At 38.4% G+C, this 24,283-nt stretch overlaps 1 protein-coding gene across 2 annotated transcripts in view; it reads left to right on the top strand.

Annotated features, from left to right (window-relative positions):
* Window positions 1–24,283, top strand: part of LOC108134829 — a 113,729-nt gene that overhangs the window by 55,733 nt on the left and 33,713 nt on the right. For both annotated transcript variants that reach the window (XM_041707148.1, XM_041707149.1), the window contains exon 3: window positions 23,323–23,471. The gene's annotated coding sequence lies outside the window, so the exon portion shown is untranslated. The remainder of the gene's footprint in view (window positions 1–23,322; window positions 23,472–24,283) is intronic.

The following is a 24,283-nucleotide window of genomic DNA, read 5'->3' on the forward strand; positions in this document are numbered from 1 at the left end:
CGACGAACTAGAGCTGCTGAAGTTGAACATTTTAATGCGACTGACAAATGATCAGCGCAAATATAGGGCAAACTTCCATAACTGCGATTATTCATTCGCGGAAATTAAACTTTTTCAACTACTAACAGCGCTTAATATGACTGATCTATCAAATTTGATTCGAGATGTAACATAATGTCCAAGAAATTAATTTGAATGCCCATTAAATACATACATTTATTATCACAATTTTATTATTTCTAAACTCGGTTTACTCTGAACTCGGCGACCACAAGGGCATAGTAAGTAGAATCGTTTCAAAGTATTACTTAAGGACAAAATAACTTTGTGAGTCAATTTAAAATGCTAGAGTTCTTTTGTTTATTCGCAGTCTTATTATTTAATCATATGAAACAAATGTTTTCAGATGAAAGCATGTTTGTCAAACGGGATGAAATTGTAAACTCAATACAACAGCAAAGAAGGAAAAAAAGAACATAATTTGTATATTTTATTTTTGTGTTGGCTACAAATCATTTTAAAGTACAATACACGGATAGCTAACAATTATTGTTGATCACTATCATCGTTTTGTTCACATGGCTGTATTTTTTTTGATGGCCTTCAAATATTTGAAATTCTTCTTCAAATTACAAACCAAGTCATGTCCGAATTCGTAAATTGTTGTTTTATTTTGTTTGTCTCTCTCGAAGAAGGATATGCAAGTGCCAGCTGTCGAATGAGTCCCCAACTAGCTTGATCTTTTGTCGGCCTCTCCATCGACGCAGTACCAGCACGGAATGGTCTATATTTTTTTGGTTATGGCTACCGTGGAGCGTAAAATATGACCGGTAATGTGAATGGGGCTCACTGAAGAAGGAGCTCGGTGGGGTGCTGGAGTAGAGAGTAGAGTTTGGCAGAGCAGATCCTTCGAATTTGCGGTGCTGTGCGGTGCGGAGCGGCAGCGACTGTCACGTTTGCAACAAATGGCGCATGGCACGCAAAGGGCTAATGTAATTCGTGTATTTTACTTGATTTCATGTTACGTGCACAATCGGCCAAATTGCAAGGCATCGGAGCAAGCCAAATAGAGCCTTGAGTTTGAGGCTTCACAGGCCCAACCGAAAGCAAAACCAAAAGCAAAACCGAATACTAAAACCGAAACCAAAACCGAACCCAAAACCAAATCCAAAACCAAAACCCCCCCGAGGCACCACTATTTGGGGTGACACTGTCACGGCCAAGGATTGCAATTGGTGCCTTGCTGCAAGTGGCAAGTGGCAAGTGGCAGGTGGAAGGCTGAAAGTGGCAACAGGAATAGGAACAGGAACAGCAAAGTGAGTGGCGAATGCAAGTGGCAACCACCTGGAGTTCCTGATTTTCAGCCTGGCTGCCAGGCAGAGCACAGCGCATCCGCATCCGCATCCACATCCGCATCCCATCGCACCGCATCGCATTTATTAGCATTTTTATGTGAACACTTTTTCGAGTTTCGACAATTTCAGGCGCAGCGAGGCGAGGGTTTTAATTAAGTTTGAGAATAGAGAGTGGCGGAGGTGTGAGTGGTAAGTTGTGAGTTGTGAGTGGTGGGATGAGCTCTTTTTCTCGAATGAAATTGGGTCTGAGCTTTTGGGAGCAAGAGTTTGCCTGGGAAAAACTTGTTCAAATTTTTCTCGGCTCACTCTTTGTGGCCTGACCGAGCGGCTGTCCGTCTGTCCGTCTGTCTGTTTGTTGAGTTGCCACTAGTGCTCTCCTCGTTGTTCACAAAAAGTTGCATTCAAAATTGCAATTTTATATGCACAACGACGGATTTGTGCCGGTCGCATTGCTCACTATCAACTTTGCAAACAATTTGTGACAGCTCTGGGGAATAATCGAGAGTGGCCCAAATAGAGGAAGGAATCAATTTGATTGTCAGAAAAATATTCAGCGAACTGCATTAAGTAATGTCCGCCCCACTTCCACACACCCACTAGATTAATAATTTAGCAAAACAAAAAGTCTACATTGAATGAAATTGTATAATTTTTTAACTAAAGTTTCAAACACCATTTTCATTGTTTTATAATTAATAAGTTTCCTCCCCGCAGTGAAAAAAAAGAGAACATCAACAGAAACATGACACCTTCTCAATGTAAATCCCTCCTATTCAAACTCAACAAATTGCTGCTACCAAATGTAAATGTATTTATTCTTTTTCAAAATGTTGTGTTAAACTGGAATTGTTCATAATAACATATAAATTCTTTTTTATATATTAATAGGCGACACACACTTGCACTCATTTTACTAACAGTAAAAAAAAAAGTACCCGCAATTAGTGTCGAAAGTTATGCAATTTAGGTGAAACGACCTGTTATGCTCGAACCTAGCATGAATATCATATTTCGAGGAGCCAACTTAATCAAGAGAAATGAAATAATTTGATGAAGCAACTATTCTCAGATACACGCATGTTTGTCAAACAGCCAAATGCTCAAAACTCAAGGGAAGAGCATTAGGAGAAAGAACATAATTGTATTCTATACATTTTATGGTTGCTTGGCTAAAAATTAATTTTATTTTGATGGTGTTGATGGCGTCACTGGAATTTTGAAATTAAGCCATGCCAGTAAGGAGCGTGCCCCGCCTCCTTTTCCGTCTCTAATTGTTTTTTAAATACGTCTCAAATGCTCTTTATTTCAAGTCGAGCCATGAACAAAGCGCAGTGCCAGCGAACAACAAATGCAAAGCTCAACTTCAACGCGTAAGCCGAAGCCGAATTGAAAGCGCCCCAGTCTTTGCCTCGAAAATGGGGCGTGACAGAAATGAGCACACAAGTGTCATAATCACACATACAGCAAAAGCTACAGCTATAGCTACAGATACAGATACAGTTATATATACACATGCATTTGCTTACTTGAGCTAGAGATTTACCTTCTAGTGAGCAGCTTTTTAACACTTTTACTTTCAGCAATACTCGGCAGCAGCAACTCATTTAATTTCGACGCCCCATCCCCCCCCCTGTCGACAGTCGACAGTCGTGCCCCAATAGCCCCCACTGCTGTTGCTGTTGTTGTTGCTGTTGCTGTTGCTGCTGTTTGCTGCCTCAGCGCAAAATGTTGCTGCTCTAATTAGAATGAAACAATTTTCATTTCATTCTACATTTTCATGTTGTCGTCGTCGTTGTCGTAGTCGTCGCAGTCGTCGTAGTCGTCGTTTCCATTGCTCTCGTAGTCGTCGCTTGCTCGGCCCAAAATAAATAATTTACGCCAGGGCTGCTACTTTCGCTGAGCCAAGCGAATTTCATAGAAATTATGCCAGGCAAGGAGAATGTTTCTCCTTTCCATTTTAATTCCAATGTACTCTCGCAGCTACACAGTAAAGAATTGCACTGATTTGAATCCTTTGCCATTCGCGAATATGTAACTTGTTGACATGTAACTTTTTATATTCTCTCAACTCAAACTTTTAATTATTATTTTCAATTTAGCTTCGTTTTTTATCTTGTCCCCTTTCCTTCAAATTCACAAATTGTTCAATGTGACTGATGACAGGGTTGGTAAAACTATTTAGAAAACACCGATATTTTGTTCTCGCCATCGTTACTATCGGTATATAGAAAAGAAACTTTTATTGTTGCATATTTAAAGAATTCAGTTGGCCTGCACAACATGGCCAAGCGTTATATGACAATTCCATTTCTAAAGATAATGGTTGTATTCAGCACAACAACATGATCATTGATCACTAATGGATTTCTTACGATAGTTCTGCTGAACGAGTATGACCACTGATCAAGTTGCAAAAATTCTTCCATCATGATCAGCAAAAAAGGAATTGAAATTAATTTTTATTGATATACCTATCATACTTTATTTCTGTGTGAACACCATCGATAACCAAAACTATCGATAGAGCAGTCTAGTGAGAGTAATGTATTATGCGTATATCCAAGTGATTTCGAACTGTTTCGTTTTTTTGTTGGTGTACGGGTATATATGACTCTATCCGTAACCACAATGTATATCAAAGATGTGGTGTCCTGATGCAATTTCGCCTGCGCGCAGTCAACGCTGCTGCAGCATATTGCAGCAGCAACAACCGCATAAAGACATTAAGCGCATTTAATTTGAAGTGGCGAGATGAATGGAAATTTGCTGAGGCAACCCACTGAGCACATGACCTGCATTATATGTACATCGCCGTTAAGGGTAAGTGGGGGGATCAGTGGTTCGGATCCATCCAGGCAATGTCCTCGTGTTGTGGCATTATCTTCACTAATGACTCAAAATGGTTGCTAGTCGAAAGTAACTAGCAGCTGCTGACAGTTTTCGATAATTTCAGAGCTGCTGGGATTGATAGTGATGGTGATGCTGATGCTGATGGTGATGAGGCTGCCTAATTATATCTTGATTGCAAAATGTACAGAATTTGTTGGCAGAGTGTGGGATTATATTAAACTGCGGTCCGGGGCTCAAGTGGGGCGGGACTCTAATGGAAATGAGATGCTTCATGAGTCAGACTCTTGACAGTTTTATGGTCTATTAAGCATTTCGGCGTAGCTAATAAACCTACTGAAGGGTTATAAGCGGTTAAAAACCATGTTAATGCAAAAATCTCCTACACGATTAGCCCAAGTTAAAAAAAAACTGGGTCATTTTGAAACCACAACCTCATGATCAAAAATTAATTAATTTTTTTTCGGCCTCCGTTTACCGCATCAAAATGCCTACCTAAGCTTTTATGCTAAATTCTTTCGTACTTAGTGATCATATTTATACCCTTGCAGAGGGTATTATAATTTCAGTCAGAAGTTTGCAACGCAGTGAAGGAGACGTTTCCGACCCTATAAAGTATATATATTCTTGATCAGCATCACTAGTAGAGTCGATCTAGCCATGTCCGTCTGTCCGTCCGTCTGTCCGTCCGTCTGTCCGTCCGTTTATATGCAAACTAGTCTCTCAGTTTTAAAGCTATCTGCATGAAACTTTCCCAAAAGTTGTCTTTCTATTGCAGGTAGTATATAAGTCGGAACGAGCCGGATCGGACGACTATAGCATATAGCTCCCATAGGAACAATCGGAAAAATAATTGAAAAAAAATTATAACTTTGCTGTTTTTTAATTTTTTGTTTAGTTCTTCGGCATATAGCAATGGTTAAATAATTCAGAATTATGGTTAAAATTTCATCAAAATCGGAAGACTATAGCATATAGCTCCCATAGGAACAATCGGAAAATTAATTGAAAAAAATTATAACTTTGCTGTTTTTTAATTTTTTTGTTTAGTTCTTCGACATATAGCAATGGTTAAATATTTCAGAATTATGGTTAAAATTTCATCAAAATCGGACGACTATAGCATATAGCTCCCATTGGAACAATCGGAAAAATAATTGAAAAAAATTATAACTTTGCTGTTTTTTAATTTTTTTGTTTAGTTCTTCGACATATAGCAATGGTTAAATATTTCAGAATTATGGTTAAAATTTCATCAAAATCGGACGACTATAGCATATAGCTCCCATTGGAACAATCGGAAAAATAATTGAAAAAAATTATAACTTTGCTGTTTTTTAATTTTTTTTTTTAGTTCTTCGACATATAGCAATGGTTAAATATTTCAGAATTATGGTTTAAATACGCAAGTAAATCATAATTTTAATGTTTTCAAAAATATTTAATTCTTGCGATAGCTGCAAGGGTATATGAACTTCGGCTTGCCGAAGTTTGCTTTCTTTCTTGTTTACCTTTAATTTCGACTTGGCTAAGTCAGATATATACAACACTGAGTCAGAATTCATATAGTAATGGGAAAAATTTGTATAAACATTAATTAAAATATTAAAGCAAATTAAAATAAAGTTATTCTTGTTTGAGAATTTCCTACTTTTGTACTTTCCAAAATAGAGACGTTTAGTGAGTATTTCAAAAAAGTTTTGTACTCGTTGTTATAATTATTTCATGGGAAACTTTCTTTTTCGAAAGAATTTCTTAACTCGATTGCTGACTTTTTTTAAGCAATACACTTTTAACACCCTGCAAATGTTGAAATGCGAATTGGGGAAAATATTTTTTTTGAGTGTGGACCTCAATACTCACATTGTTCACTTTTCCGGCTTGTAGGTAGTCACCCTGCCATGGTTTACCAATCAAGCTGATTTATGAATCAAGATAAAGCACGAAAGAATGCTATAGTCAATGAGACACGCGGTGCTCAATTTAGCTGTGTATATATAAGTACGTACGTATGGCTATGTAGGCTATAGGCTTTCTGTTGCTGTAATTGCTGCGATCGGTTGCCGACAGCAATGTCTATATGGCACTGACCGCCCACTTGACCTTTCCTTTGAAAACAGTTTAATATGCAGCAGCAGGCACTGCATCCACTGCATCCTCGGGCCGATTTACACTCGTTGTGGAATGCCAAGAGCACTGCAAAGTCGATTGTTGATTTAGCCCGTGGCAGAGTTTACTTAACTGAGGAGGAGCAGCTACAAGTACAGTTCCCCGATACATTATTAGCAACTCAACTCATCTCAACTCAACTCAACTCGTAGGGTGACGCATGAAATGCATAAAAGTTCAATTGAATGCAATTAGTTGCAATAAACGGATTTCACTTTATTTCGTCGTTATTTATTGACGAATATATCTTGTTTATTCATTCAACTGTGCTGTTCCGTTTGGGTATATCTGTTCCGAGATGGCCTGCAGCAGTTGATTTAGCTGTTCAGCTCTGCTGTTGTTGCAGCCGTTAAATAATCGCAAATAAATTGATTTTGCCTTTGTGTGCCTGTTCAATCATCCAAAGGTTGCTAAAACCCCCAACCCTACCATACTCTACCCTACCCTACCCCATCCCACCCCCTCTGCCCCAGCAATCGCTTTAGAAATCAAGTGAAACTGCAACATCAGCAGCAACAACTGCCAAGGCGAAACGACAGCGCTGCGTTGGTGCATTTCATTTTTCAGGTCAGAGCTCTGAATGTTCATTAATTTTATCAGGCATCAGAGGAGCGCAAAGTCGTTGCCAAAATCGATGAAATTACAAAGAAATCGCTGCAATTGTCAGCGCCAGCAGCACATTTTCACCAACCAGCAGCGACTTTAAAAGCCGTCTGGTGTCCTGTGTCCCTCCAATGCGAAACGCTCGCGGCAAGCTCGTTTATATTTATGTTTGTGTATTCTGCAAGAAAACATAGAAATTGCATTCCGAACAAACACCCCCGCCGCCCCGTTCTGTACCCAGCTGGAAATGCAAATGCGCCACCAACTGCACTGGATCAATATTTTGGCCACCCACCTTCGACGAAATATTTAAATTATAATCCAAAGACGATTTGCCATTTGTAGCAGAAGCAAATCCTTAGGAATTTAGAAATTGATTGGATAAAATATATTGAATATACAAATAACCTTTTTTTGTTTTAACATAGGTCTACAATATTTTAAATTCCAAATTTTAATTTTAACATATACCCAAAAGTATGCACAAAAAAAATGTCCAAACAAATCTAACGGAAGTTTTTATTTTAAATATATTGCTGCATACTTTTATACACCTTTATAATTAGTTTCAAAAACCCTAGTGATTTCTGTTGCACCCCAAATATTTTTAATTTCCAAGCTAAAACCACTAACGCATACTGCTGTCATAGGTCGAATTAGATATTAACTTAGTTTATATTAAAAAAAAGAGGTCCAGCAGCTATAGCTCTAGGCAAATTTCGAACTTTTTCGGGAAATGGCAGCTTTCAGATGACCGGAACAGCTGCTAGTTAAGAGCTGAAGCTGGGGCGCAAATGAGACCCTTCGTTAACGAAGGAGCACCCTTAAAGTTAAATTACTTCTGATAATGAGCCTCAGTCACGGGGCCTCTTCTCTGAACAACATCCGCCGAGTGCCGAGTTTCGAGATCCGAGTTTCTTGGGGGGAAGGAAAGGAATCACCGGTGACATCACTATCCGCTATCTGCTCCAAGATGGGCAAAAATAAATAAACGGTCGAGTCGGGCAATCGATGCGCGCGCGGAACTGACAAAGTTCAAATGACGAACGAAATCAGAAATTGGCCACACCCCCTTCCGCCCCGGTAAACCATAAAATTCTATAGCACCCACACTGTTTTTTTTTTCATTTTTGTAAATTAATGTTTCTGAGAGAAATAAGTTTGCATAGGTATACACAGGTATAAGTAAATTGGCATATACAAAAACTTTTGAAATTATTTGTAAAAAAGTTATGTTGGCTGTTTGTGACATACAAAAATAAAAGAACTTTGAATTCCTGGAACAGTCTACAGCCTTTAGAATCTTAAAGCCATAGAAAGCACCATAAGGAAATGCAATAATTTAAATATGTTTGTGTTAACAACATGGATATGGCCTATAATCGGACCCAATTTAAATATTAAATACAAATTTCTGAAAGTAAGGCTACAAATATGGTAACATAAAACTGGGCAGCAGGGTATCTCCAAGTTGAAACACTCAACTTAATCGTTATTTCTTTATTCGCACTGTTAACGAGAATGTCAGCAAGTCAAGCAAATAATAAGTACGGTTGGGCCAGACGAAATATGAAAAATAGGGCTATTTTTCCATGAGCCAGTGTGGCCAGTTACCAACAATGGACCCAACATCGGCCTATTTCTTTTCCGCTCTGCGACCCCTTTGTTTTGGGCTCCGACTGCCTTTTGTGTTAATAAACAAATAATCTACTTAAGTCCAACAATAAAACGGGCATGGCAAACGAGACGAACGACAAATTCATAAAAAGGCAAAACACAGAGAAATGGCTGCCAGATAATGGCAGAGAGAACATAAAAAAATTATTTCCACTCAATTTATTTCCACGCACAAGACGACGACGGGGAATACTATACTAGCAGTGAAATGATGGGGGTAAAAAAAGGAAACACAGGGCGAAAATATGCTAAGCAATGGTTAAGGGGAAGAGGGAAGCCGGGAAGCCTTTGGTACGACAATCACCTTACCATTGTGCCTTGATTGATCGGATCGCTTTGGGTCCCACTTGGCCGTCGAGCTGCGTTAATGCCACTTTAATTGACGCTCATTAGGCAACAGCAGCAGCAACATGAGCCGAAACGTCAGCAACAGCAACAGTAACAGTAACGGTAGCGGTAACGGCCTAGCCCCTCAAGGCCGCAAAAACCATCTACCAATCCACCCAATCCACCCAACCACCACCCACCACCCCATGACTCAACCATTCGCCGCTACTAATTAGACGGGCCCCAAACGTTGTCCTACATTCACGATTTTTGCTCTTGGCCAACTCGAAATGGCTCCCGAGAGGTCAGCATTTACAAACAATTACCAGCTGGGGTGTCACAACTGTCTCTTTCAACCAGAAATCAAATGTGGCTCCCTTGTGATTGATAAGAGATTTGAGCACGAGCCGAGAAAAACATTTTGGGGGTATTCAGAAGGCCTCGCAAATGGGCGAAAATGTGCCGAGCCAAACAAAAGTGGGCAAGAAATCACCCCTCGGGCCAAAATTTTGGCAGACGTGGCATCCTCTGATAAACTTTAAAAAAAAATATAAAAAAATTCAAAATGCCTGGAGCCAACATCCATAGCTCATCTGCTGGAATGCCTGACTACGGATGAACGACAAGCGGGACGAAATAAATTATTTTACTTGGCACTTATTTAATTAACGAAATGTTCAAGGCATCCATTCATCTGCTTTTATATTTTGTCCACCTTAGGTTCTTAAGAATTAGTATGTAATGATGTACATATTTTGTAAACAATATTAGATCTCACTGTAACATAAGATGCTTATTCTAGTAACAGTAGGTTATAGAAAAACAAACATATATAAACTTCTAATTTTTCTACTCCTTTAATATTGCTTATATTTAAAAAAAAAATCGTCTATATAAAAACAAATCAAGAGCTTCGCCCATCAAAAAAGTGCAGCATGCTTTTCATTAACAATCTCCATATTTTTTTTGTGTTTTATTTCAATTAGTTAAAAATAAAACAAATATTTTGTATGAACTTTAAAAAAGTTTATTAGTACATATGTAACAGCTTGAGAAGGTTGTTATATTACATTATATATATATATATATATATATATGTTAACGGATAGGTAGAATTTGAAATTTCAGAAATAAATAAAGCAAAATGTGTACTTGACTAAAAAAATTCCCTTTGTTTCCCACCATATTTGAAAGCGCAACAGAAACTAATAAAACAAATGTCATTCATTAGCCATATAGTATTTTACACTCAGTAAAAAGTTTAAATAAACTTGATCAGCATGGGGTCCATACAAGTTTATGTGGAGTATACAACTTTTATGGCTATTTATTATGCACAAAATGTGCACACTTTTTAGTGTATGTCATTACATTTATTTGCCTTTGCATTGGGTGTTTTGGGAGAACTTCTACGCAAAATTTGACTAAAAAACTTTTTGTCTATTTTAATTCTGTGTGTTTTTGGTAATGGTGCGTTTGCTATTAATTTTTAATTCCAACTTAAATTAAGCACAAACTAAATATTCCCTGTGTTGAATACTAAAAAGTTTCAAATCATTATACTAGTTTACGGAATGAGTTTTTGGTGAGCACAGTAAATGTTGCATTTTGTTTTATATGCCATGCGCTTGTCGCTTTTGTTTAACGTTCACTTTTGATTTATGCCGTCGAGCGTCATCGACGCAAGCTTCCTACTTATCGAAAGTGTGTGTGCGATAAGCGGCTTTGTCCATTATCAGGCGAATTCAATATTATCAGGGCGGACATGAGAGGCGAAGCGTTCAAAATATGACACCCCCAATTCCTCTGATTTTATTTTTAGACTTGTGACTCCAAGATAAGTTATCTGAGTGAGGGGGAAATGTAGCATTTGTAGCATTTTATGGACTCTGATTTATAGCCCGCGATTGCCTTGCATTGGAGATGCTTAAATGGTTAATGTATCCCAAACAACACATCACATCCCAGTGCTGTTTATCCGCTGTTATAAGCCACATCAACGGCAAATGGCAGGGGGGAACTAAAGTCTAGTTTTGAACTAACTTCTAAACTTGGCGAAATTCGAGTTAAATGGGGGTAAACTAGCATAAAAGTACGCTCTTCTATATCGTGAATACTCTAATGAGAGTCTGCTGGCCTCCCAGTTTTGACGTTCCCATTCGCCTTAAGGTACATTTTCGATTATCTCAACTGACTAATGCTAATGCGCTTGCTCTAAATACAACAAACCAATTTTAAACATGAGCAATCAAACTGGGGTCTGCCAGAGAAAATTAAACATCATGAGCACAAAAGTCACATTATTTATACCCCAGCTATAAATATACCCCCCCTATATGAATATTAATTTAACTTTTTTTCAAGCCATTTTTTTTTGTCTGTTTAAAAAATAACAAATGGATAATAAAGGGTTATATTAAAAATGTCTAAAATTGGTTCTTAAAAAATAATTTTTTTTTCAATATACAACCTACTTCAGTTTTTATATATATGTATCTATATACATTATATTAATATTTATTGGTGTATGTTTTCTTTTGTTTTAGAAAAAGGATAGTAGCATTTTTTATATTTAAGATATTATTGTAGATTTAATTTATTAACAATTGATTTAAAGGTGTATTCCCCTTTTCACTATTTTTCTTGAAGTGTATTTATGGTTCAGGTAGCTTTCGGTGCCCCGGTGAATCTAGCAGATAATGAGTTCCGGGCAAACTCGCATTAGCCCAGGAAGAGTGTGAGAGATGCTTTTAAAACTTTTCCAAAGTCTTGCTCTGGCGGTGCGCTCTATGTGTGCTGTGTGTGTGCACTGTGTGTGGGCTGTGTGTGGGCTGTGTGTGTGCTGTGCGTATTCGTCTTGTTGCTCTAGTCATTTGCTTATTGTCAGTCTGTGCTCCCCTGGCAGCGGGATACAGGGGGATTCCCCCACATTGCCATGTGAGCAATATTGTGCACTTAGAAGCATTTTGTCAGTCAACACAGCAGAAGCATAAGGAGCACTCAAATGGGCGGACGAGCGTCTGGGGGGCGGGGCTTTCGAAAGGCGTGGCTGGGAGGTCGGGCAAGTGCGCTTGACATTTTTGTAGCGGAGAGGGCTAAAATATGAAAGCGAAGAGAGGAAAAAAATATGAAACAAGAAAGACAGCAAACTTCGGCAAGCCGAAGTTCATATACCCTTGCAGCTATCGCAAGAATTAAATATTTTTGAAAACATTAAAATTATGATTTACTTGCGTATATGTTTAAAAACATTGAAGCTATGACGATTTGCAGCTTAATTATTTGATTGTTCTTTTATATATTTTTATTATTTGTATGGGAGCTATATGATATAGTCGTCCGATTTTGATGAAATTTTAACCATAATTTTGAAATATTTAACCATTGCTATATGTCGAAGAACTAAACAAAAAATTAAAAAACAGCAAAGTTATAATTTTTTTCAATTATTTTTCCGATTGTTCCTATGGGAGCTATATGCTATAGTCGTCCGATTTTGATGAAATTTTAACCATAATTCTGAAATATTTAACCATTGCTATATGTCGAAGAACTAAACAAAAAATTAAAAAACAGCAAAGTTATAATTTTTTTCAATTATTTTTCCGATTGTTCCTATGGGAGCTAAATGCTATAGTCGTCCGATTTTGATGAAATTTTAACCATAATTCTGAAATATTTAACCATTGCTTTATGTCGAAGGACAAAACAAAAAATTAAAAAACAGCAAAGTTATAATTTTTTTCAATTGTTTTTCCGATTGTTCCTATGGGAGCTATATGCTATAGTCGTCCGATTTTGATGAAATTTAAACCATAATTCTGAATTATTTAACCATTGCTATATGTCGAAGAACTAAACAAAAAATTAAAAAACAGCAAAGTTATAATTTTTTTTCAATTATTTTTCCGATTGTTCCTATGGGAGCTATATGCTATAGTCGTCCGATTTTGATGTAATTTAAACCATAATTCTGAAATATTAAACCATTGCTATATGTCGAAGAACTAAACAAAAAATTAAAAAACAGCAAAGTTATAATTTTTTTTCAATTATTTTTCCGATTGTTCCTATGGGAGCTATATGCTATAGTCGTCCGATCCGGCTCGTTCCGACTTATATACTACCTGCAATAGAAAGACAACTTTTGGGAAAGTTTCATGCAGATAGCTTTAAAACTGAGAGACTAGTTTGCATATAAACGGACGGACAGACGGACAGACTGACAGACGGACAGACGGACGGACAGACGGACGGACAGACGGACATGGCTAGATCGACTCTACTAGTGATGCTGATCAAGAATATATATACTTTATAGGGTCGGAAACGTCTCCTTCACTGCGTTGCAAACTTCTGACTGAAATTATAATACCCTCTGCAAGGGTATAAAAATACTTAACAAAACAAGGGGGGGAAGTGGAAAGAACATACAAAAACTGAATTTTGTGCTTGGATTCAAGGCAGCAGCAGCAGCAACTGAAATAGCTACAGAAACAGAAACAGAACATAAACATTCGACAACAACAACAATAACAATAGCAATAACAAGTGCAGCGACAAATATACCAACTGCAGCAACAACAACAGTAACAACAACAGCAACAACAACAGCAACAACAACAGCAACAACAACAGCAACAACAACAACAACAACAACAACAACAGCAGCAACAACAACAGCAACAACAAGAACAGGGCAACGAAAAAGAAATACAACAAAAAAAAAGAAAAATACTGACAAGTGTCAACAAAGTTGATTTATTTTCCCTTACATTTATATATATATGATATGCAACATTTTCCAAAATGCAATTTATATGTTGCCCACGACAACGACAACAGCGACAACGACAACGGCAACGACGTTTTCATAATGTCCTGCCCCCTTTGGCTGCTCACCAATTTCCCATCAAAACCACCAACTCACGTAGTCCGTTAACCCTTTCACTTGTCTCCTACTGCCATTTCGGAAAGCTCCTTACAACTTATTTAGGTTTAACTAGCTAAACAATGTTCTCACAATGTATGATATTGATATAGACAATGAAATCGATATTGAGCCATTTTGTTAGTCATCTTATCGTGCAAAGGGTATAAAGTATTCTTGATAAGTATCACCATATAATACAGTATTAGATGGATCGAGATCCGGGATCGGAGATGTCTTCGTTGTTTTTAAAGAAAATATTTTTTTTTATTGAAATAGAACGACAATATTTCTAAATTTTCCAAGTACGAGCTGCTAAATAGGTTATTCACTGATTTATACTTAAAGTGGAGTGGTATTATATAGTATCATAGCTATCATGGTGCTGCAAAACTATCGATGATGGTCGTATCGATTGTATCTGTAAATTTTGGGTGCGTTTATTGATAATATCGACGATTAAGGTTATTAAAATACTAGGAGCAAAAGAAGAATTTATAAGAATTTAACGAAACCTTTTTTCTTAATGAGATCCATCTAAGATCAGTAAATTTTCCTTTAACATTGCATTAGGAATAAACAGAGCAGTCGATAATAAGCAACCTATTCTCATTATCGATATTATTGATAGTTACATCGATGGCTTTGCAACACAAGAACATAAGTATGAGTCGTCCGATCCGACTGTATATATGTCCTGCATAAGAGAGAAGACTGCTGTGTTTCAAGCCGATGACCAAAATTGTAATGCGCTTGGCAAGGGTATAAATAGTGGATTATGTCCTCGGAAAGACCGAACCCATTGTTGTGCCAGTTTCCCTGATTCAGTTTACTGTGGAATGCTGCATGCTATCACAGCTACAGTTCAGCTATCATGTCGGTTTGTGTCGGTCTGCGTCCTGGCGAAAGTTTAGCATAGCCTAATGCGCCATGTTGCAATTGAGTCGGCCAGCAATGTGTATACAGCACCCACACCCAATTATTACCACGCCCTTATATCGGGCATATCGCCTTGACATAGAAACATGTGTTTGTACTGTTTTTTTTTGGTTTTCTTTTTTTTTGTTTTGTTTTGGTTTTTTTTTTCTGTTTTGTAAAGCATTTTGGCAAAATGCCATTATAATTATACATTGGGCTATATATACATATTTGTGGAGTCAGTCTGGCTCGGGTATGTTTCGTGTAACGAGTGCTGGCTGACAAAAACAGAGTCGGGCCAAATCAGCAGCAGCAGCAGCAGGAACCACAGCAACAACCACGACAACAACACGAACAACAACATGAACAACACGAGCAACAACCAACGAATGGCATTGTTCTTGTCGCTGTTTGGCGTTTGCATGGCAAATAAATCAAATTGCTTTTTAAATGGAATGGTGTGTGGTGTATGGTGTATGGTAAATGGTGAGTGGTGAAACGGTATGAAGGAAAAATGGGAAAACGGGAAAAGCCAAAAATAAAACGAAAACGTTACCCAGATTTGTCTGTTTATCCCACCTGATCCAACCACTCTCGCCGTAATCAAAATTTCGTCCAGTGTCCAAACACCGGATGTCTTTGAAATCGCTTCAATCAATTTAAGACCGCACTTGAAGTAGAAGAGTGAGTGGAAGTGGAGGATGCTAGCCAAAGTTAATGACCTATTCATTCCATGGCCTCTGTGGCATCTGCCATGCATTTTTAGAGCATCAGCCATGCGAGACGCTGCACCATCCTGTGTGTTCAACCCATTGCCTTCCGTTCGTGTCGCCTGTTTCTGTTGCCAACTGCAGTGGAAAGTGACAAGTGCTTGTCCGATATTTTGGCCCATAAAGGAGGAGATGGGGGAGGTGGCTAGATGGGCAACTGGAGGAGTGGCGAATGAAGAACGGAGAATGGAGAACGGAGAATGTGTCCCAGCTCCGGCGACGGCCAACAATCCTTCTTGCCCCCTGACGGGAATATGAATACCGATTCAGACAATGGAATGGGAGCACCGGGAGTGAAACAAAGATCTTCAGCATTAGCCAAGGACACAGAGGACTACTCTAGGAGACTACTGGCATTGTGAGGCAACAGACTGGGGATGACTTGGCTGGCCTAGCGACGTGATAAGTCGGAAAAAAAAGTGTCCAACGAGACAACTCACAAAAGAGGGCCCTTCACAACGGATGATGACGCCAAAAAGTCAACTTCGTGTAACTTGGGCAAACATTGTTGGGGAATTTGACAAAGGAATAAAACATATTGGCTATTCTAAGCCAGTCTTCTGTTACCCAAAATTCCGTTGTAATGAAAACGAAAATGAAAATGAGAAAATTAAACTCCATTAAACCCTTGTTTTTCAATTCACCTTGCCATTACAGCTCTATGAGTTATTTCCCCGATCATTTCTCCCCCATCAACTGCTTCCCTTCCCCGTTGAGCTTCCTCAACTCAACTCAACTCAACTCAACGCAACGCAACTCAACTCCTAAACTCAGCTCCTTCGACACCTCTGGTTTTCTCCGCCTGCCGAGACGAAATGTTTAATTGCACGCAAAACCGCAGTAGCTATTAAAATTGTAGTATACGTAAACGGGAAAGTATGGGTACGACGCGATTTACATTAATTTGATTTCGTTTATTATTTGGAACGTTATGTGGCTACCCACCCGAGCACCCGAGCCGCCAAACACTCCACCTCCTGCACCGTTTTTAGATCCTAAGGTTTGCTGTGCTGTGCTGTTCGTTCGTGAGGTTTGCACGTTACTTAAATGGGCGGTTTTCGGCCTGACTCGCTTGATTAAATCGCCCAAATGAAATTTGTGGGCAAAAAAATCCACAGCTGGACGATGGCGCCACTAAAAGTTATATAAAGCACCGAGCTGCTCCATTAAGCTCAAGTCAGATTTTAATCTATCCAAGTATACACATACTGCCAGTAAACACACCCTGAGACTAAGTAATACGCACTAGTTCCTCTGAGATTAATGGAAAAAAACTCCCACTAAGTTTCAATTTGTCTAAGCAAAAGTATTTTTCTTCGTCACTATTCTTCTGTTCGCATACAAATTCTTTGTTTTCTTACCCAAAGTAAAGAAGAGAATACCTTAAGCATGAAGGAATGTTACGACATTTGACTTAAAAGTGACGGCGATTTTTAATGCTACTTTGTCCAACTGCATCGACAGTTTAATATTACTGGCAGTTCGTTTTATCACCCAAAATGCAGCATTTTACTGTCAATTCGAGCATTTTAATGAGGTCCTTGGGAAGGAAATTGTACTCGGAAGATAAGCTTAAGGTGCTGGGAACGCAAATTAATCTGCAAGGGTGTACAAGAAAAAAATAGAGCTTTTTTTAATTTTGTTACGAAAGTAATAATGAATGTTTGAGGAATACTTACTATATTAACAAATTTATTTCGCAATAGTTTTCAATTTAACAAGTCTATCTGATTACTTTTTCCTCTTGAAAGAGTTTTGCATCAGCTTAAGCCATAAAATAGTGGGCAAGGCTTAGACAAAAGGTCCGGCAAAGATTCAATAGCGAAATCCGCTTGGTTTTAACGACTTACGCCGTTTGGCTCAAATAAGATAAGTCGGGTGAAAAGCTCATGGGGATTTCACATCTTGCATCCCCTTCGTTCATCTTCTTTTTTTATAGTTGTAGTCTGAGACTGCAACGCTAGATTTTTAATGTCCCGCACTAACGGAAAGAGGGAGCAAAAGTTAAATTTTATGTTCGAAATTTTTATTGCTTTTTATTTTTGTCATGCTTTTGGCAATCGCAGTTGTCTGACAACTAAAACAAGTTGCCGTTACTGTTACAGCGAAGAATAAGGTTCGCCCCCTTTTTCCACCATTGATTCCTTTACTTATCAGCACTCTTCGTTTTTGGATGACGCTTTACACTAAAAGTAAACGTGTCGAAGGCACTGGTAAAATGTCCATAAAAATGAACCGAGTTAGCACGTGACCTTCTATAAACCCACATACACCAGACGAGTAAGATGTCAATTTACAACATCTACGAAGTTAGCCCATTTCCAATGCTTGTCCACAGAAGTCATCCGATGAACACTAGTAAAAAGCCAAAGTCTGTTGTACCATTTTGTACTCATTTTAATTGGGGTTCTCAACTACTCATTTGTTTAGTCAATTTTAAAAATACATTAGTGCACATTGTTCGTCTTAGGTTTCTCAGCGTAATTCTTGAGAAAATATCGTTAAACTTAAAATTCAAGCATAAAATAAACATTACCATATTAAAACTGACTAAACATTCTTCAGAATAAAAATTATATATCTTAAAATTATTATAAATAAAATGAAATCCTTAATTTGCTATGTATGTTCTGTTTATAACAGTGTTCTGATCTTTAAGTGTAAAATGTGCAGTTTTCTTTACCAACAACGTTTTATTAAATATATCCTTTTATTTTATCAAATATATATGTGTTTTTTTTTCAAAACTAAAAAACAATTATTTGACTACAAAATATCTCTTGGCGATTTGCGTTGCTAGTAAATCCCAACAAAAAAATGCAATTCCCTAAGTTTTCAGATTTTGTTTAGAGTGTAAGAAGTAAATCAGTTGACATCTCCTCCTCTTAAGAAGCATTCATTTAAATTCCGTGGCTGCCCTCACGAAATCAATTTATGCCAGACCAAAGAAATCCTATACAAACCAAAGCAAAACCTCAAAAACCGACCCAGTGTCGAAAAGTCTCCAATGAATACGTTCTTAAATGGCATCATAATTAATAGCACTTAATATCAATAAATAATTTGCAATGCGTGACAGGTGAGCGACCGACCGACAAACCGACCGACCGTCCGATTATTTGCTGGGTTGCCTGGAGGAGGGAGGTCGAATACGAAAACTGGGCATCGACAGCTGGCCCTTCCGCGTAATAAAGCAGGCACCACGCCCCCAGGATGGGCTGACATCCAGCCCTGCCAAGCAGAACACCCTTTAGCGGCACCAGCATAAAAGTGTAATAACAACATCAGACGGGGGCCATTCGAAATTCGCCATCAACAAGGCCGCCAGCTAGGATTGAGGAGGTTTTGACACCAGAAACCAGACGCCAGACGCCAGAAGCCAGAAACCAGACGGCCCACTCGTCGAGTGGCGGCCGAGAGGCACGGACGATAGAAGAGGCCATCAAGTGTTTTAATTAGCCCACCCAGACCCACGACCAGATGCCTTTGTGCCTCCTCCCGTGGCCGTGCCTGTGCCTGTGCCTGAGCCTCTACCTCCTGAGCCTCTAGCTCCTGCCATGGCCAGCAGAGACCAACAACCGCCTGTCGGTAATTTATGTTTTATTTATGCAAAGATATTGCGGCCTCTCCTCGAGTCTGGCAAATGTGGAAGTGGAAGTGGAAAATGGGAAATGGGAAATGGGAAACGGTATATGGGGAGTGGAAAGTGGAAAATGGAAAATGGTGTGGGGGAGGAGTAGGTATTTCGCTGGGTTACGCGTTAATATGCAACATTGTTTAACTGATTGCAGTGGTCGACGTCTAACGAACCCGTTAGCGGTCTGGCCGGTCGTATCTGAATGAGGCATACATTTTGATGGAGAGGGCTAAGACCGACCGGGTGGTGGTAGTTTTGACCACACTGTTTCCTAGGGCTCCGCCCGAGTAATGCAGATATTATGAACTGTCTTCCGCAAACCTGGAAAACTATTTTACTGGCCATAAATATACAGTGGCGAGATTGGTTGATATTAAATCGAAAATTCACAGGTCGCCATATATATACATATGTACTTTTTGTAACACATTAAGACCAATTCACATCAGATGGAAAGTTTCTAAAACAAGTGTATTTGACAAAAAATGTATAAAAAAATATATATAAAACAATGTGAATTAAATATAACACAACAAAAATAAAATTAAATACTTTAACTAACTAACTAACTAACTTAATTATCAGTGTATGTTCTATTTTTTTATCTGTGTATGTTCTAAACTTTAAGTGTAAGATCTGCAGTTTTTTAGTAAATTGAACTTATTTTTTTTTTCATTGTACCATATTAAGCATTTACCATATAATAGCCAAGCTACTTCCCAACTACATTTCTACACACAAAACCGTTTCCCATATATTTTTTAGCTTTAAAAATAGATTTTGCAAGCTTAAAAAATGTACCTTTAAAGAAAAAATACTTTTTATGGGGTTGAAGAAACTTCAATGTGTCGCAAGCTTTAGGAAAAAAATAATAAAACTGTCTGAAGGGGTGAACAAATGCCACGTGGAGGAGCATAGTATTATGCAAAATTGATTGATTGAGATAGCGTCGATGCATTGAATGCAGCTCGGAAACATTGCGCAAGCCATAAATCAAGCTGACTAGCGAAAGGACAAGGGCGTGGCGGCAAATGCTGCTGAATTTCGCTACCTTTGAAGGCTTGCAACAAATAAAATGGCCACTTATAGTAGAGTTTAACGAACAACTTGGAAGAGGAGTTCAGCGTCTTGAAGTTGCAACTTTAATTGTCTGCAACTCCTTCGAAATGGACTCACAAATAAATGTTGTTAGCAGCCGTGAAATTTGCACAGCTCTCAAACTGTCTGTCGATTTCCTCAAAGTTCAGTTAAGGAAGAAGTCCTACAGTATTTTTCCCCCTTTTTTTCGCCGAGCTGCAGTTTATGGTATGAATTTTATGTAGCGCATCTCCCCGGGTTTCACAGCATATTCCCCCCTATGCAAACATTGCAATTTAAGACATTATTTTTAGTGCAACCGCTCAGAGCTCTTATTAGATATGCTTATTAAGTGATAAAATTTCTATATATTTTTTGTCGCATATTTTGTTACTAGATCTTAATAATGGAATCATTATCGGTTGATAGCCTCGTTTTATTTATTTTATTTGCCTTGCTAAACTTGAGAGCTGGATATAATATTTTTACAACACAACCTTATTATCTTTGCAAAACTATTTTATATCAATCTTAAATTTAAAGCTCAGAACAATCGAAGGATCAGAAACGTGAATTTAAAATGACATTAGCAACAACTGAATGCCTGCTCATTAAGAGGGTTCTTTGATCATATTGAAATCCCGACAAGAGGGATCCATAATAAGGCGTACTTGGAATCACTCATTCCGTTTGCTCCTGGCCCAGTAATCGTCCCTGTAACCTCAACTTTCTCCACCTCAGCACACCTTGCGATGCTTAAGTGCAATGTTGCATTTTTGCCGACACTTGTTATTTCTGTTTTGATGCATTACAAATTTCGTGGCAGGCTCTTGGCGACGACTCTCGACGATGTCGTCACCCAAGCCAATTCCAATCTCCATCTCCATCCACCGATTCCCTTCCCATTCTCATTTCCTAGTCAGAATGCCGAGCAGCGACCTGGCGGTAAAATAGACGAATAGACGGATAGACGGATATAGACGACTACGAAACGGCGAACGACGAACGACAATATTTGTGCTGCACTCCCCCTGAATCGCTCAAAAAGCGCCCGTAATTGCTTATGCAAATTTTTGCTGCAGTTTTGAGCGCGCAGCCAAAGCAGACTCCATCATGAAACCTTTAATTCGAATTCCTAACCAGCTAGAAGGCGAAAACTCAATGTGCCCTTCTCGTTCATTTCGTCCTCTTCGTCCTTTTCATGCTGGGCCAACCAGATGAAGTTCTTCTTGCCGGATTTTCTGGCTGCAGAATGATTCTTTGACTCTTGCCAGACGGCACTTTAACGCGGTTTGCAAATTGTGTGGCAGGCAACCACCAACCACCATTTAGAGCACAGATAGAGCAATCTTCATCCCGAGATTGCAACACGCAAACATGATGGTTTTAAAATTAGGCAAGCAGTTTCATATCAATATAAACAATATAAACTTTCGTAAGATTTCTGACTTAAGGATACTTGCTTGGTACTCATTAATTTAAGAGAAGTTATATATGTTTTGGTCTTTGTTAATCTAAACTCAAAGTCTTTTATTTGCCAAGCTTGCTTTGAAATTCATATAATTTTGTATTTTTCCTTATAATGGTTAGATGAAATTCGCTCCAGGGTTGACAAATGTCAATAAGATTAAGAAACTATAACACTCACTTTCGTCTGATTTATGACTTTGGATACTCGCATACCCATTTAAATAAAGGTTTTTGTGACTTTTGTTTTTGTGTCTTTGTAAACTTAAAATTTCTCAATTTTAACAGCTGATATTTGTCTAGTTTCGTTAATAATGAAAAATTTCAAATTTGTCAACAGTGCTAAAAAAAAGAAAAAAAATCAACTAACCTTAAAGAAATTCGAACTGCGACCTTTTGCTAAAAATTCTTTCCAGAAAAACAATGTTAAGCCTGCCTGTCCTTCGGCTTTACCAAACCGATAAAGTATCCAATGCAACCCGCCTTACAATGAACCAAATGTTTATTCGATAACAGAGCGAGCTCCCTATTGAATTAATATCATATCTGAAAATCAAATACTTTATAGTCAGGGTAGGGGATGCAATAAGAAGGGGGTTGGTTTGGCGATTTCATCCGCACTTACCGCAATTCTATTGCTGTTCTTTCTGCTTTCTGTTGTTGTTGTTGTTGTTGGTGTTGTTGCTGTTGATGTTGATGTTGCTGTTGCCAGGGCAGCTGTCGTCGTGACAATGCAGTGGCTGTTGCATTCGCAATTGCAGCTGCAGCTGTCGCAGCACCCTCACATTCACACACACACTCACCGTCACCCTCAGTGGTTCTGTTTCTCCTTTGTGCTCCTATGTTTCCTGTTTGCCATTTTTGTGCTGAAATAAATCCATCGTCAGTCAGTCAGTCCAGCGGCAGATACACTCACATACACACATCGGCAACCGGAAACTGGTAGCTGGTAGTTGGTGGCAACTAGAACATCAGGTAAGGGTATATATACCACCTAATCCGCCTGGAGCCCGATTCCCGACTCCCGATTCGAGATACCTAGTGAGTCCTGGGTTTGCCGGGAACACCACTTAATTGGCTGCGCCTGTCAATCATCGCAACGCTCGTCTACTCACGTGTTTGCGTGCCATGAGACTTGTATGCACCGGATTGGATGTTTGGGCGGATATACGGGATGGGGCATTTGGTATGCGGGATATGATGGGACATGGGGTACGGAGTACGGAATACGGAATACGGAATACGGAATACTGGAGGAGGCACGGTCGATTAGGTGCCTAATAAGCAACCGCTAACAGTTGATCGACGCCAACACATCGCACTGGCAGGCATGAGTTTGCCTTTTTGCAGCGACTCACTACTCACTTTGTGCTCAATTTAGCTGGCGCTGATGCCGTTTGGTTGTTTCCACGTGCAAGTGACAAGTGGTAGCAGTTGCTGGGCTGTGTGTCGTGTGTGCACCAAAAGCCAATCAATATGTTAATCAATTTGCCATCATTACATCGCCAACTGACTTAACCTCTTTTCGTTCCTCTGATCTTGCAGGGTGTCACCGTCAGCCAACCGTCATCGCCATGGTCCTCCAAACCAAACATAAACACTGATAATCCCAACACCGCGCACACGTAAAAAGCACAGAAGGAAGGACGAAGCAAAGTTACGGCGTCCTCGGAACTTATTTTCCAACGAACCTGGTGAGTTTTGAGTGCATTCATCATGCCAGCCATAAAGTTGGCTCAACTAATTGCTCAACTTTGAATTGTTTCAACAACAAAATGCAGATGTTATACTTTTTGATAAGCGAGAAACGGAATAATTATGATTATGATGTGAACTTTTTTACGTTTGGCTGGCTTCCGCACTGACACACATATATGTATCAAATTGTATATATTTAATTTAAACTTTAAATATATAATTATATTTCATTTTAAATATATGGAATTCGAAAGACAAATTAATTGAAAGATGAAATTATTTATTGCATATTACATTTTACCAATCCCTTGAAAAAGAATATCTCATTACTTAATGTTTTTGTAAAAGCCAGGAATCGAAAACCATTATTATTTGATACTTTCAATTTAAAACAAGAAAGAAAGCAAACTTCGGCAAGCCGAAGTTCATATACCCTTGCAGCTATTGCAAGAATTAAACATTTTTGAAGACATTAAAATTATGATTTACTTTCGTATATGTTTAAAAACATTGAAGCTATGATGATTTGCAGCTTAATTATTTGATAGTTATTTTATATATTTTTATTATTTCTAAGGGAGCTATATGATATAGACGTCCGATTTTGATAAAATTTAAACCATAATTCTGAAATATTTAACCATTGCTATATGTCGAAGAACTCAACAAAAAATTAAAAAACAGAAAAGTTATAATTTTTTTCATTTATTTTTCCGATTGTTCCTATGAGAGCTATATGATATAGTCGTCCGACTTTGATGAAATTTAAACCGTAAATCGGAAATATTTAACCATTACTAAATGTCGA

Source organism: Drosophila elegans, unplaced genomic scaffold (genome assembly GCF_018152505.1).
Source record: "Drosophila elegans isolate 14027-0461.03 unplaced genomic scaffold, ASM1815250v1 contig_149, whole genome shotgun sequence".
NCBI classification, from domain to species: domain Eukaryota; kingdom Metazoa; phylum Arthropoda; class Insecta; order Diptera; family Drosophilidae; genus Drosophila; species Drosophila elegans.